Source organism: Eleginops maclovinus, chromosome 8 (assembly GCF_036324505.1).
Source record: "Eleginops maclovinus isolate JMC-PN-2008 ecotype Puerto Natales chromosome 8, JC_Emac_rtc_rv5, whole genome shotgun sequence".
Classification (NCBI taxonomy): domain Eukaryota; kingdom Metazoa; phylum Chordata; class Actinopteri; order Perciformes; family Eleginopidae; genus Eleginops; species Eleginops maclovinus.
In genome coordinates, this window is record NC_086356.1 from 3,908,683 (window position 1) to 3,921,111 (window position 12,429).

The 12,429-nt window shown below is 40.9% G+C and overlaps 1 protein-coding gene across 1 annotated transcript in view; it reads right to left on the bottom strand.

Annotated features, from left to right (window-relative positions):
- LOC134868827 (ephrin-A5b-like) overlaps positions 1–12,429 on the bottom strand; it is a 65,784-nt gene that overhangs the window by 52,058 nt on the left and 1,297 nt on the right. The window lies entirely within an intron of this gene.

Below are 12,429 nucleotides of genomic sequence, written 5' to 3' on the forward strand. Positions count from 1 at the left end.
AGTTCATTACATTGTTTGGAAATTAGGACAAACAGGTGATTTATGATTGGAGAAGTAAAGATATGTGTCCAACTGTGGTGCTGCACCATTTCCCACTACACTGCTGGGTTGCTGGGCAAAATTTAGAACGGGTCTGCCTCCATACAGGAGTGGCTCGGTGGATGGTAAACGCGCGTGACGTCTTAGCCGGCGTTTCTCTAACCCCCCTGTGTATCGCGTGTCTAGACCTCATCAGCACTTCTTCTGGAAGAACCATGTGACCCAGATGAGCAGTCACAGGACGTCTACATCCACACTTTTTGTACTTGGATCAATTCTTCCCCTTCACTCCAGCCTATCGTCACACAAGGGGAAAGAGAAAGAGAAACTGAGGGAAGCTGACAGATGTGGAACCCGGCGCCATGTGTAGTGGCGGAATACCAGATTAAACTCTGCTGATACCAAATCAGTTAATTGAAGGCAAAAATGTCCTTAATATCAAAGGATTTCTTCTTTTTGAAATGGCTGTACATTTGAATTAGAATAAAAAATAAATTGGCACACAATGGAATATAAACACAATTACTGGGGTGTGTTTTTCCTTAATGTGAAATTGATGTTGAATTGTTAAATTGTGTCTATTTTAAAACCGTATTCAACATTAAATTGTACTTTAATTGTATTTTGTCACACTACAGATGGGAAAAGTTGTAAAATACTTAAATATTTTACATATTTTTGCTAATTTAGTTACAAATATAAGCAGTATGATATATAATAAAGGTTGGTATTTTTATTCCAAGATAAATGTTTTAAAATAAATTGTTTATGCTGAAATAGCAACCAAAAAAAAAAAATCCGCATTTTCAAATAATTTGCATTTAGAAATATATTTTAAAGTAACTATTAACTTACACTTTTTCTCATAAATTGTCTGTAAGTCTTAACCTAAAATGTAAAATAAAATATCTATTTAGATGCAGACAAAGAAAACTGCTTTAAATATTAAGCTTTAAATTGAATTCCTTTGGATTTTTTTAAAACTTTTCATCTGGATTTTACAACAGCTGCCATAAAGCCACACTGTATAACAGAGAGTCCAAAGTCGCAGGTAAAAAAAATTGCTGACCACTGACGCAAAGCAAAATAATTAGTGAACTTCTGGAGAACATACTTTTGCTACTTTGAAAAGTCCACTTAAAGTTAATAGTCACCTCCATCCAGAGACAGAAATATGAGCAGCGAACCATAAAGACTTCTGATGGAAACCTAAGCAGCCGGCACACTCAGGAAACAAATAAAACATCTTTATGAGGCCCGGTTTTATGATGTTAATCGGCACAGTCCTGGTCCAGTGGCCTCTAAGTGCTCTGCAGGACAGGTCTGTGTTCCAGAGCCGACCTCAGCTACTGTCAGCACCGCTCTCTGTTTTCATTACGCCGGCTGCCGGATAATTAAAAGAACACTTTCACCGCCTGCCAAATTACAATAAATTCCCGTTAGAGGTGGCTAATGTACATTTTGAGAATTAAGACACGGAATATAAAAACAAATGGATAAACAACAAACACTAAATGTGGGAGTCATGAGGTCTGGGTGAAAGGAGACTATTTCCTCTACAGTTTTCTTGGAGTGGACTGTACAGAAAATGCACGTTTGATAGTTTATTTTATTACAAAATATTTAGTTTCCAAATTAAAAAAAGATATATAGTAATAATAATCTGCTTTAAGGTAAAACTGTCTCACAGGATAATGTAAAAAAAGCTTTTTATACATTTAAAAATATTATATTTGTAGTTTTTCTTGACTTAATTTATGTAACAGATGCTGATAAAGTTATTTTATTCTTGAAGATTAAAGATTAAAGATGTTAAAAGTTCAGTAAGTTAATTGAGTTCTGGGTGAATTTAATTAATTTATTTGCAGTGGTCTGTGTTGTAATTTTTTTAAAGAATTTGCATTTTAAGAAATGATTTGGTTACAAGGAATACATAACAAAATGAACACTTAAATACATTAAATAACTAAACAAAAATCCACAAATTAGAGAAAGAAATTTTTACTGAAAACTGATTATTTGTATTACGTACCTTTATTCCCTCCAATATTAATTCCAAACATAACCTTTTATTGGCTTTAAAAAACAAAGAAATTGACTTTATGACATTAAAGACATTCAATCAGAGTGAAACTTCAGGCAACTTAGGGGGGAAGGGTGAAACCCATCTCTTGTTTTTTTTTATTTGTCCCCTCCGTGTCCTGCAGTCTCTTTGAAGCAGGACGGGACAGGTGACCTCGTCTCTTTTGTTGAACAGACAATACGGGCTTGTTGGGCCATTAGTTTCTCTTTGTAGCACCTCGTATAGGTGTGATATCCACCCTGTCATTGCAAGAATCCACTACAGGGACAAAGAAAGCCTTCTGAGGCCAAAGACACCCCCGAGGAGATTTACAACATTCCTTTCTAGTTAGAGAGGAATCTCCAGTAAAAGTATTATCTTAACTTCACATCAGAACCAGCTTTAAAACATCAAAAAAGAAGGTAAAGAGTCTGATTCATGAGAACGTAGTACTCCACTCAGCTGCAGACATCTGATTGGCGGGAGGAGGAGTGCTCTGATTGGCTGGGGCGCTGACATATTCAGTGTCGACTCAGCGCTGGGACCTGTTACGCCAGATGCCCTCCTCTCGTCCCCTGCAATGTTTGCAGCCCCACGCACGCGATCCCTCGCTCCGCTTGGCTGCACCCTCTCATCGCATTACTTCTGCTATTCTAACTCCTCCATCAATTATGCACTAGAATAACTCCGGGCCCTGATGGGGCCAAGACATAAAAGGGGATCATCAGCCGCGAGCGCTCGCAGCGTCTGCCCAGCGTGTTCCCAGCATGCCGCGGCTGCGAGCAGTGATACGAGCAGGCCCAGGTTGCCAGCTCCTGGGATGGCACACATCGACGGGTTTGTGCAAAAGCAAAATACATCGCAGCGTGTGCGATGATCATCGTGTTAGTGGGTCAATCAGTGGCGCACCTCCATGCAAAATGGCCGACTCAGCAAAGTCGTTAAACGTTATGAGGGGATAATGAAATGTGTTTTTTCTTATTCATGGTATACAAACACAGAACCTGCATGATTAAACAAGATGATGGATTTCTGATTGGTTTGATGATTTTCAAGATATTTCTTATAAATCTGTGAAGAGAAACGAGTCGCCTTTATTTTTGTTCAATAATCAAACCAATCGAAGCCAGGAAAGACAAAACCAACACAGCAATTATCTTAAACACTTCTTAAATGAGCAACATTTTTGTTTCAATAACTTTTATTTTGAATTTCTGATTTTGACATCAAGTCTTTTCGAAAAGTTTCAGGATCAGAAAGTGATTTAAGATGAAGCCTGGTTTATATGCTAGTTTAGGGAAAACAATTCCTGCATAAATAAACTGCTTCTTGTCTCTCCCCCAAATGTAGCCTTCATTGTTCAACCTGGACACACATTTTGTAATATCCTTTAAAAGCTTCAGAATTTCGGCTGAATTCATATATTTCTAACGCTAAAAACCTGATTTATGTTAAGAAAAGTAAAATCTCTCCAAGCAGAAGAAATACTTTAACTTGATTTGTTTTTTGGAAATTGTTTACGTAATTATCTTGAAAATCCCTTGATGTAGATTTGTTAAATCAGGCTTGACAATACAAACGAGTAAAGCATATACGGTTACAAATATAAACATTTCCTTTATAGAATTTTCCCAATTTCAGGGATTTCAGACTTCTAAGAACTCCGTGATTGACTGAGTCACTTGTGTGCGTAGAAGGAGTTTTCCTTGTCACAGTAGTTGAGAGCCGGATCAGAAAAGATCAGATAATGCTCGAGTGACGTCCCAGGATTCGTAACCTACTTTCTTTTTTTTTTTACACTTGAAACAAAATGGAGTCGAATTTGGAAAATGGCTGCCTGGTGCTCCCCGCTCCGACGCACAGCTCAGTGAAAAGGCGAGGAGGAGAAGTCAGGCACGTCTGTGGAAAGCGCACAGATCTTGGCAGTCCTGATTTCAATTAATGACCCTGCAACTCAAGTTGTGTTGGATGATAAAACACCCAAAACTATTTAATCGCAGTCATTCATCATCAAAGGACGCAGGCCAGGAAAATAATTTGTGAAAAAAAAAGCAACGTAATGCCGACCCCTCTATTAAAGTCGTGGCGGTCCTGACCTGGATTTTCTCCTGGTTGCGTGTGAAGGTTTGTCCAGGCTCTATCGTGAGATCACAAACAGCTTTTTTAATATTTCATGGGTCCCAGAGCACCAAGTGTGCTGAAATCCAACAGGAGGAAACACTTTGAGTCCCGGTGGACCGGAGAGCCACACGAAAGGTCTCGCAAAGTCACACCAAGTTCATGCAACAACTGTTCTTCACACGCAGATACATCACAATGGTCGGTTAATATTTTGCACCACGGGAGGTTTGGTAAAAAGCCGAAACAAGCTCAAACTTTGTTGTGGTTTTTTCTCCAAACTAGAATCAGATAAAGCTGACTACATGAGATGTTTGAACTGAGAAACAAAAGCAATTAGACGGCATGTCTCCCACAGAAGAAAACATATTTAGCTTCATCAGAGATGTTTTGGTTTGTCTTTGTGGCTGAAGGAAATCTGACAATCTACATGCTCACGCCATGAATCACACATGAATCACAAACCCCCTTGACTGGAAAAGCAATGCACTCACACTTCAGCTTTGTCTAATTTCTTCCAAGATACACAAAGAGCTAAGAGTCAGCAGCCATTTATAATCAGGAAATATCGCCCTGACGACCAGGAACACATACTTTTAGTTTCGGGCTTGCCTCCAAAGCCGCACTGACCCAAATAGACACTTCCAGAACCATTTACTCAGAGGTTTGGCCCCCGCTGACAAAATTCGACAATTTCAGCCAATTGACATTTCAGCTGTAATCGCATACAATTTCAATCTTCAGACGAGCCAACTTTTTTTATTACCTCCATTTGTCTCAGAGCAGAAGAGACAGTGTGTACTGACATCAGCTAACAAGTCAAAACCACACATTTTCAAGAGATTTTAGTCCGAAATGAAGCCTGGTAATAGCTAATAGACAGTTCTAGACTTCTAGATTATCCGTACATGTGAGAGAAATAACTGGGGACTCATTTTACTCGTCCTTTATGTTTACTGTATTTTAGAGTAGAACTTCTGCACCACAAAAAGTGGAGTTTTAAAGTCTCAAAAATATGTGTGAATGTGTTTCTAGAAATCTCTTGCAGGAAACCCTTAACCGTAACCCTAACTCCAACCCTTTATCTTGTACAAGTTAAAGCTATGTTTGTATGCTCCAAAAACAGAGAGGACGACTTTCAGAGTCAATAATACACTAACATTCTTGGTGACATTTAGATTGTTTACAGTGCAACCTTTCAATAGAGCATATTACACACATTCCTTTGACTCTAGCTTCCACAGCAGCTCTTGAAAAGCTTCAAAAACTCATATGTGTTGTTGTTGAGGAACTATAAAGAGAGTGCAGCGTGGCCCGGCTCCCACCCGGCGCTCTTTGATACTGTGTGATGCCCTACACACCGCAGCAGCCTTGCCCTGTCTGTTAGCAGCTTAGTGGCTCTTTAGGACCTTTTTTAGAAGCCGTTTTTAGAAGCTTTACTGCAGTCATTAGGAGCTAAGGCTGATTAATGTGAATGGTCAGGCAGGCCCTGGCTTTCTGAGGGGAGAACAGAGAGGGGTGAAGGGTCCCACAGGAAGTGTTTTGTGTCTCCACACAAAGGGAGGGCTGACCTCTTAAGCCCCTTAGAGCCTCTTTGCTAATACCCTCACCGGTGCCTACAAAGACACAGGGGATGCCATTTCACCACTCACATTTAAACAGCGTACACACACACACAAAAAAGCCCCACTAAAGATTAAAACTGCAGAAAAGTGAAGCTCTGTGCAGCGGAGTGAGACCGAGAGTTTAGGCCTGAAGAGTCTACCCCCGCTAATCCATTGACTGCCGCGCATATCAAACACAGGATGCTAAACTCACACAGTATCTCTTCTAGACACAAGAGATCGTATCACTTTGGTCATAAAAGTTTTTGTTTTCTTAGCCAAGTTGAAAGAAATCTGCCAGGACAGAAAGATAGAGAAAGGATTTTCTAGATTCAAGTCAAATTGTCCTTTTTTCTAGATAATAATTTAGGATTTACTCTTTAATCTGTGTTTCAATAGCTGTGATATTCCTGCCACTTATATAAAATCAAGAGTTTGATTTTGAGTTCTTTTCATCCATTAAACAAACAATTTCAAAGATTCAAATGTGAATTTTCTTGATTCTAGTACAGAAATGTTCAATCATTTGTTTCTTTCAACATATTCATTCTAGAAAATGACTTCTGTTAAGGTCCTCTTGCTTTGCCGTTGCCTTCGAGATATGGACACTGATCTAAAACGGTAGGAGACACAATGATGTCATCATAAGTGGATCACATTGCATATTTCATTTGAATAATTAGCAATTTATCCGATTCTGTAAAATCTTTTTTCTAAAAACAGGTTGACTTGATTTGAAAGTAGATGTAAATTAATATCTAGATCAAAATGTCTTCTTTTTTCTAGTTCTGTGATTTGCTATTTTAAAAATGCATGGATTAAATCCTCAAAAAATGCTTAAGAGAAAGTTGATAGAACGTGTTTAAGACTCCGTTTGCAGACCTTTTGTCTTCTGCTAAATTGCATTTTCTAGATTCTAAATTTAATTCCGTGATTTTCCTTCTTTGAACATTCAGAGTCTCAGTTCTAAAAAATTCTCAACACGAATTAATTTGTATCAGAAATGTGTTGAATGGATAAAACTGAATGCAAATGATTTCACTTCAAATAGAAAATATATAAATTTCAGTATTTCGAGTAGACTTGAAGTTTTTTAATTCATTTCAGTAATTGTTGCCTTAATGTTTGACTTAAAATAGCATTAATACCTTGTTTTTTTATATCCTGACACAAAGTTTGAGTACAATTCTTGAAGCAAATCATGATCCTATTAAAGCGAAACTAGAATTTTAGCTCCCCATAACGGACAAAAGACTTTGAAATCATTGTGATAAGCAATAAAAACTGCAGAAGATAATAAAATGCGGCCATTTGAAACAGTGATTGTAATCTCAGTGCTTTTGTTGTGCCGGTTCTTCAGAGAAACACTGCCGTAAAGCAATAAAGGTCGGTCCTTATTAGTAACCTCCCGTCACTAGTTCCTGTCACTCAGGCCTCGGCAGCCTGAGGGCCTCGTCTTATTAGTCAGAGCGTAAAGGGCGGGCAGGGCATCTCCTCTCCGCAGGGTTAGGGTCGTAGAGAGCATGAGGAATGACGGGCGTCTCCACGGGACCACTTCCCCCCTCTGCACAAATGTAGCTGAGTCTTATTAAGTGCATTTTGTGAGGTACCATTGATTAAAGTACATAGGAAACTAACAAGATATGAGGAAGTGATTTCCTATCCCTGATGTGACGCTCTTTCATTTCAGGCTCTGAGAGACTGAAGTGCCATCAGGAGGTTTAATGCCCCTGCACTTTGTAATAGGTAAACCTCAGATAAGAAGCTTCCCATCCTCTGTTTATTGATACTCTCTGAACCCTCCCTGCAGGAAATCACATTCTGTCTTCACTATTACTCTTTGATGCCTTCTGAGATTGACACTTCCTCAGGGTGGATACATCGGTTCTGACCCCACCCCAGGACTCCGCGGCCTGAACACTGTTCCCCTGTCATAGCCTCTGGCCTCTTATGAGGAAGTTTCTCTCACCCCTGCCACTGTATTGTCCCTCCCTGTTATAATCCCCCTGTCCCACCTCATATAACATACACACACTCTCCACAACCACCTCTCCTTCTCTCAGTCTGTCTCCCCGAACAGCTTAAAGCCGGCTATGGGCCGATGAGTACGAGCGGAAACAATGGCGTCCTTTCAGGGGCTCTGTGGTGGCGCTGGGAGAGGGCTGCGGTCCTGAGACCCAGTCAATATTTGGACGGGGTTGCCTTTTTTTGTGTCCGTTTTTAATCCAAGCGGAACCAAGCGGCAGGGAGTCGGGAAAAGGCTGAGAGGGGAAAGCGAGGGTAAACACTGGGAACAATGCGGACGGGGCAACTCACAATGCCACTGGGAAACTATCACAACATCAGCTCGCCACCGAGAGCAAAATGGAGCATTGTTTCTTTAAGTGGAGATTAAAAAGAGAGCAAGAGTAAGAAAAGCAAACAGCGGAGGTTGAGGTGCTTTGAGGAGAAATGTGCGCAAGTGTCGTCTTCTCAGATTTCTGAAGTACTACTTCAAGAATGTCCAGAAACTGAGAGGAGTAAGACAGTGTGAGTCTGATCCAACACCGTGAAGCATCACTGCTGTCACTATTCTGGCTTTAGGATCAATCATTGTTCCTTTTCCAGTACATTAGGAAGGTCATCCCTGACTTAGGTTGCAACACTGATACATTTGAGTCTTTAAGATCATTTTAGACCAACTTAATTAAGGAACCCTAACCCTAACTGTTGCAAAGCAGCTTTAATATAAGCTCATAAAAATGGCTTCAGTTTATCGTGCCAAGAGGTTTATTAGCAACGAAGCCTGTTCCACTACGTCCTGTTCCACTACGTCCTGTTCCACTATGTCCTTGGTCCTGGAAACAATCGGCAGGCCAGGCTTAAAATCTCTTTAAAGGATAATACCCACACTTATATCAAACATGCAAACAGGCCCTTCTTTGATTGTCTTATGGAGAAATATGTTGCATCTGCTGGGGGAAGCTTTGGATGGGCATTATCAGGGATTAAAGGAAACCCCTGGGGTGACAGTGCACTCCCTGAATCCTTCTCTCCCCAGCTGTCAGCTCCTTAGTCCCACCCAATGAGGGTCTTTGATGACGAGGGGTATCAGTTTCCATGGCGTCGGAGACACAAACAGCTTGGGAGATTATGGACGGAGCCCGGCCCCCGATTCTCCGTTGATCCCACCTATCAGCAACAAATAAACACCTTGGGCCGCAGCAACGGCTGCGTGCGGACCATATGGACCCGGGTGGGTTTTAATGAAGCAGCTAAATAGCTGGTGAGCTGGGAATTCACTAATAGCTCCTTGTCAGAGCAGCAGTAAATACCCCTCATACACTTATTCCATCGTTTGGTTTGCCGACACAGACGGCGAAGCTGACAAGAAACATCTGTGACTCATTTTTCTTACATGAGCTGTTCCACCACAAAATGCTACAGTTTTTATTTTATGGGTTTTGTCTTGGTGCCACTTTCTTATAAAGCTTACTTAATACCGGCTTTATACGCCGTCACAAATGACTCTATTAATGGTAAATGCAGTTGTTAAAAGCTATTTATTGACCTAGATTTGCAGAATAAGTCAACTACCCGTCCATAAAAACAAAAATAATCGTAAAGTAGGTAAGAAAATGACGTGAAATGTTGTTTTCAGCCTCTAATGTGTCATTTCTTCTGCTTTAAATCGCATAAAAGTGATATTTTGGGGCTTTTGCTTCGACAAAACAAGGTGTTCAAAGACATCTGTCACTATTTTCTGACATTTTATAGACCAATCAATTAATGGATTTATCTAAAAAATGATCAATGTGAGTTCCAGCCCTATATTGATCACGCTAACGGGACAATTGTTTATTTAAATTCCTTTAATCTCGTCTAAAAAGGCATTATTTAACGGGTTTATTAATTGTGAATTACTTTAAAAATACTTAATCATCATTGCTTTACTAAACCTGCTTTTAGAATACGTTTACAACACTTACGTAGTGACATGAATAAATGAATCTGTGTTCACTTTGATGAAGCAGAAAGTGGAACCAGGACTCTCATGTGCTTTATGAGTAAACGCTGTAGATGCTGCTAGCAATACCTTGTAGTATAGCCAGTACAAATTACTTTTCATAATTCTGAACACCATCTGAAACCTTTCAAGGTCTATGACTAAAAGGAGTCACACAAATATGTTGTTACACACACACACTACATCTATTTGTGAAAATAAATTTGACTACATGCAAAGCAGGAGCGTTGTACAACTTTCCAAACCGGCACAGCAACTATGTGCACACTTCAACTAAAGCAACAACTCTAGAGCAGACTGAACAATGCAAGAGCTTCTGCACAGAGCATATTTATTGGCCAGATAAATACCATAACGGCAAAATTATCTGAAGCCCTTTCTCTTGTTTTGGCTTTTAAAAAAAAGCATTAAAATGGCATCAAAAATAGCTAAATTGCATCAAAGAAAGCCCACTTTATCAGTTCTAGTTTCTTTCCAACAAGGCTCCGTGATACCGGAGTTGCATTTCATTTTATTAAGTAGCTTATACAAGCACAACGGCTTGCTGTCACTGTGGAAGCTTTTCAAACTGAACCATCCTCAAGGCTGTAAATCCCTCCTCCTACTCCGCTCGGAGTCCTGCTCGCCTGCACCTAATCTGCAACAAGCATCAGTGCAGGAAGATGTTTCCCGGAGATGAAAGCACAGCAAACATAGACGCACGTTTATCTAAATTACAAAAAAAGAAAATGCTGCCTTTAAGCCCCGTTTGAAACAACAGAACAACATGAAAATGACTTTGCATTTCCATTTTTCATGATTCACTTCCCATTTCAATTCCAGAGCTCCTGTAGGGGATTTCATGAATGGCTGAGTATGGACCGCTGCTCCGGATGCCATTTTCTCCACTTTGGTCAAATATGCAGCGGAGGAGGCAGAAAAGTGTGTGTGGGGGGGGAGCTCATCTGGAAGTTGGGACTGTACCACAGCAGGTTCCCAGGGCTCCAATGCTCTGTATGGTTACATTAAACAGCAGGGATGCCGGGGCCCGCAAGCTTGTGCAGAATACTGTTATAGGTTCTGCTGCAGGTCAGGAGGCCCCCAGGCTTTAAGAGCGGCCCTCTTTTACATTATACAGTCGGGGTCAGGTTTAGATTAAAGTCATGAATGAGAAAAGGAGACAGTCATTTAGAGTTACTCATTTATTTAGCCCCCATTCTGCTGAGACAAAGCCCAGGCGGGGTGCCTTGCCGGGGCCGTCACCGGGCCCCATGGCCGGCGGTACTGCCCCGGTTTTGACCCTGACAACGGTCCCCTCTGTGCTGCTTAACCCGCAACTCGCCTGGTTACTACCAAGTGTGTGACCTCAGCATGTGTGGATCTCTCACAAGAGCGAGCGCCACGCTGGGCCTTGGCCGCGGCTGAAATACCCCTGTGTACCCCCTTATTGTTCGCCCCAGCATGGGCCAGGAGGGGGGGGGGGGGGGGGGGGGAGGGAGGGGTAACACTTGGATGGGGAAGCACAGCAACCAAGAAACCAGACTTTGGAAATGGTGCGGAGGCCAAGAGAGAAAAACCAATAACCTGCAAGAAGTGGTGTAAAGCACCTAAGTAGATTTACTAAGTACTGTACTTAAGTAGAGTGTGTATTATTGCTACTTTGTACTTGTACTGCACTTTAATTCAGAGGTACATCATGTATTTTTACTCCACTACATTTATTTAACACCGTGAGTTACTTTGCAGATTTGGATTAATGATGTGAAATATAATCAACACCTAAAAGACTTGAAACCTGGAGTAGAAACACAAGCTACCCTGCCGTATACACAGTTACTAGCTCCACCTTTACCAGCTTTTTTAACACATATTTACAAGTAAAACATATCATATACAGTATATGATTCTGAAATGGGCCAATCTGCATGATGAGTACTTCTACTTTTGGTACTTTAAGATAATTTCGGTGCCTAGACTTCTTGTAACGTATTCCTACATTCTGGTACATGCCTGCGAGCTGGGCAGAAAGCTGTTATCACACTCAGATATCTGTCTGTTGGCAGAGCAGGAACACCATCAGCCTTTGAAGTCACCACCACGGCATTTGCATTTGTATCAGCAAAACTCTGTTCAACGGCTTAGAAGCATAACAGAACCGACCAGTTTCTCATCCCTGAGCAAATGTTGATACACAGTAGATATATTTTTTGACTCATGCCGAAACTGAGGCCAGCTTATGCCAGCGTGCAGTGAAAGTATTCCAAATGAAACTAAGTGACACACTTATTATATCACTATGTGCTCAAGTGCCAAGATAGAGGCACTGAGTCACACAGGGAGTCGCCCTCAGGAAAAGTTTAGAATTTAAACTACAAATACCTGGTCTTAAAGACGAGTAAAAAGTAAAACCAGACACAACAAAATACACGTTCTGCCCCCGTTATAAGCATAGCAGCATGATAGTGTAATGAACCCTCTGTCACATAGGATGGATCTCCATTTGGCACAAAAAACACTGTCAATTCTAATCGATAGCAGCAGACTGGAGGCGACTCAGCGTTATTCCAGCACAGCTCAGCCGTATGCGTCTCTGCCAGCTCCTGATATATCTAATTTGCGAC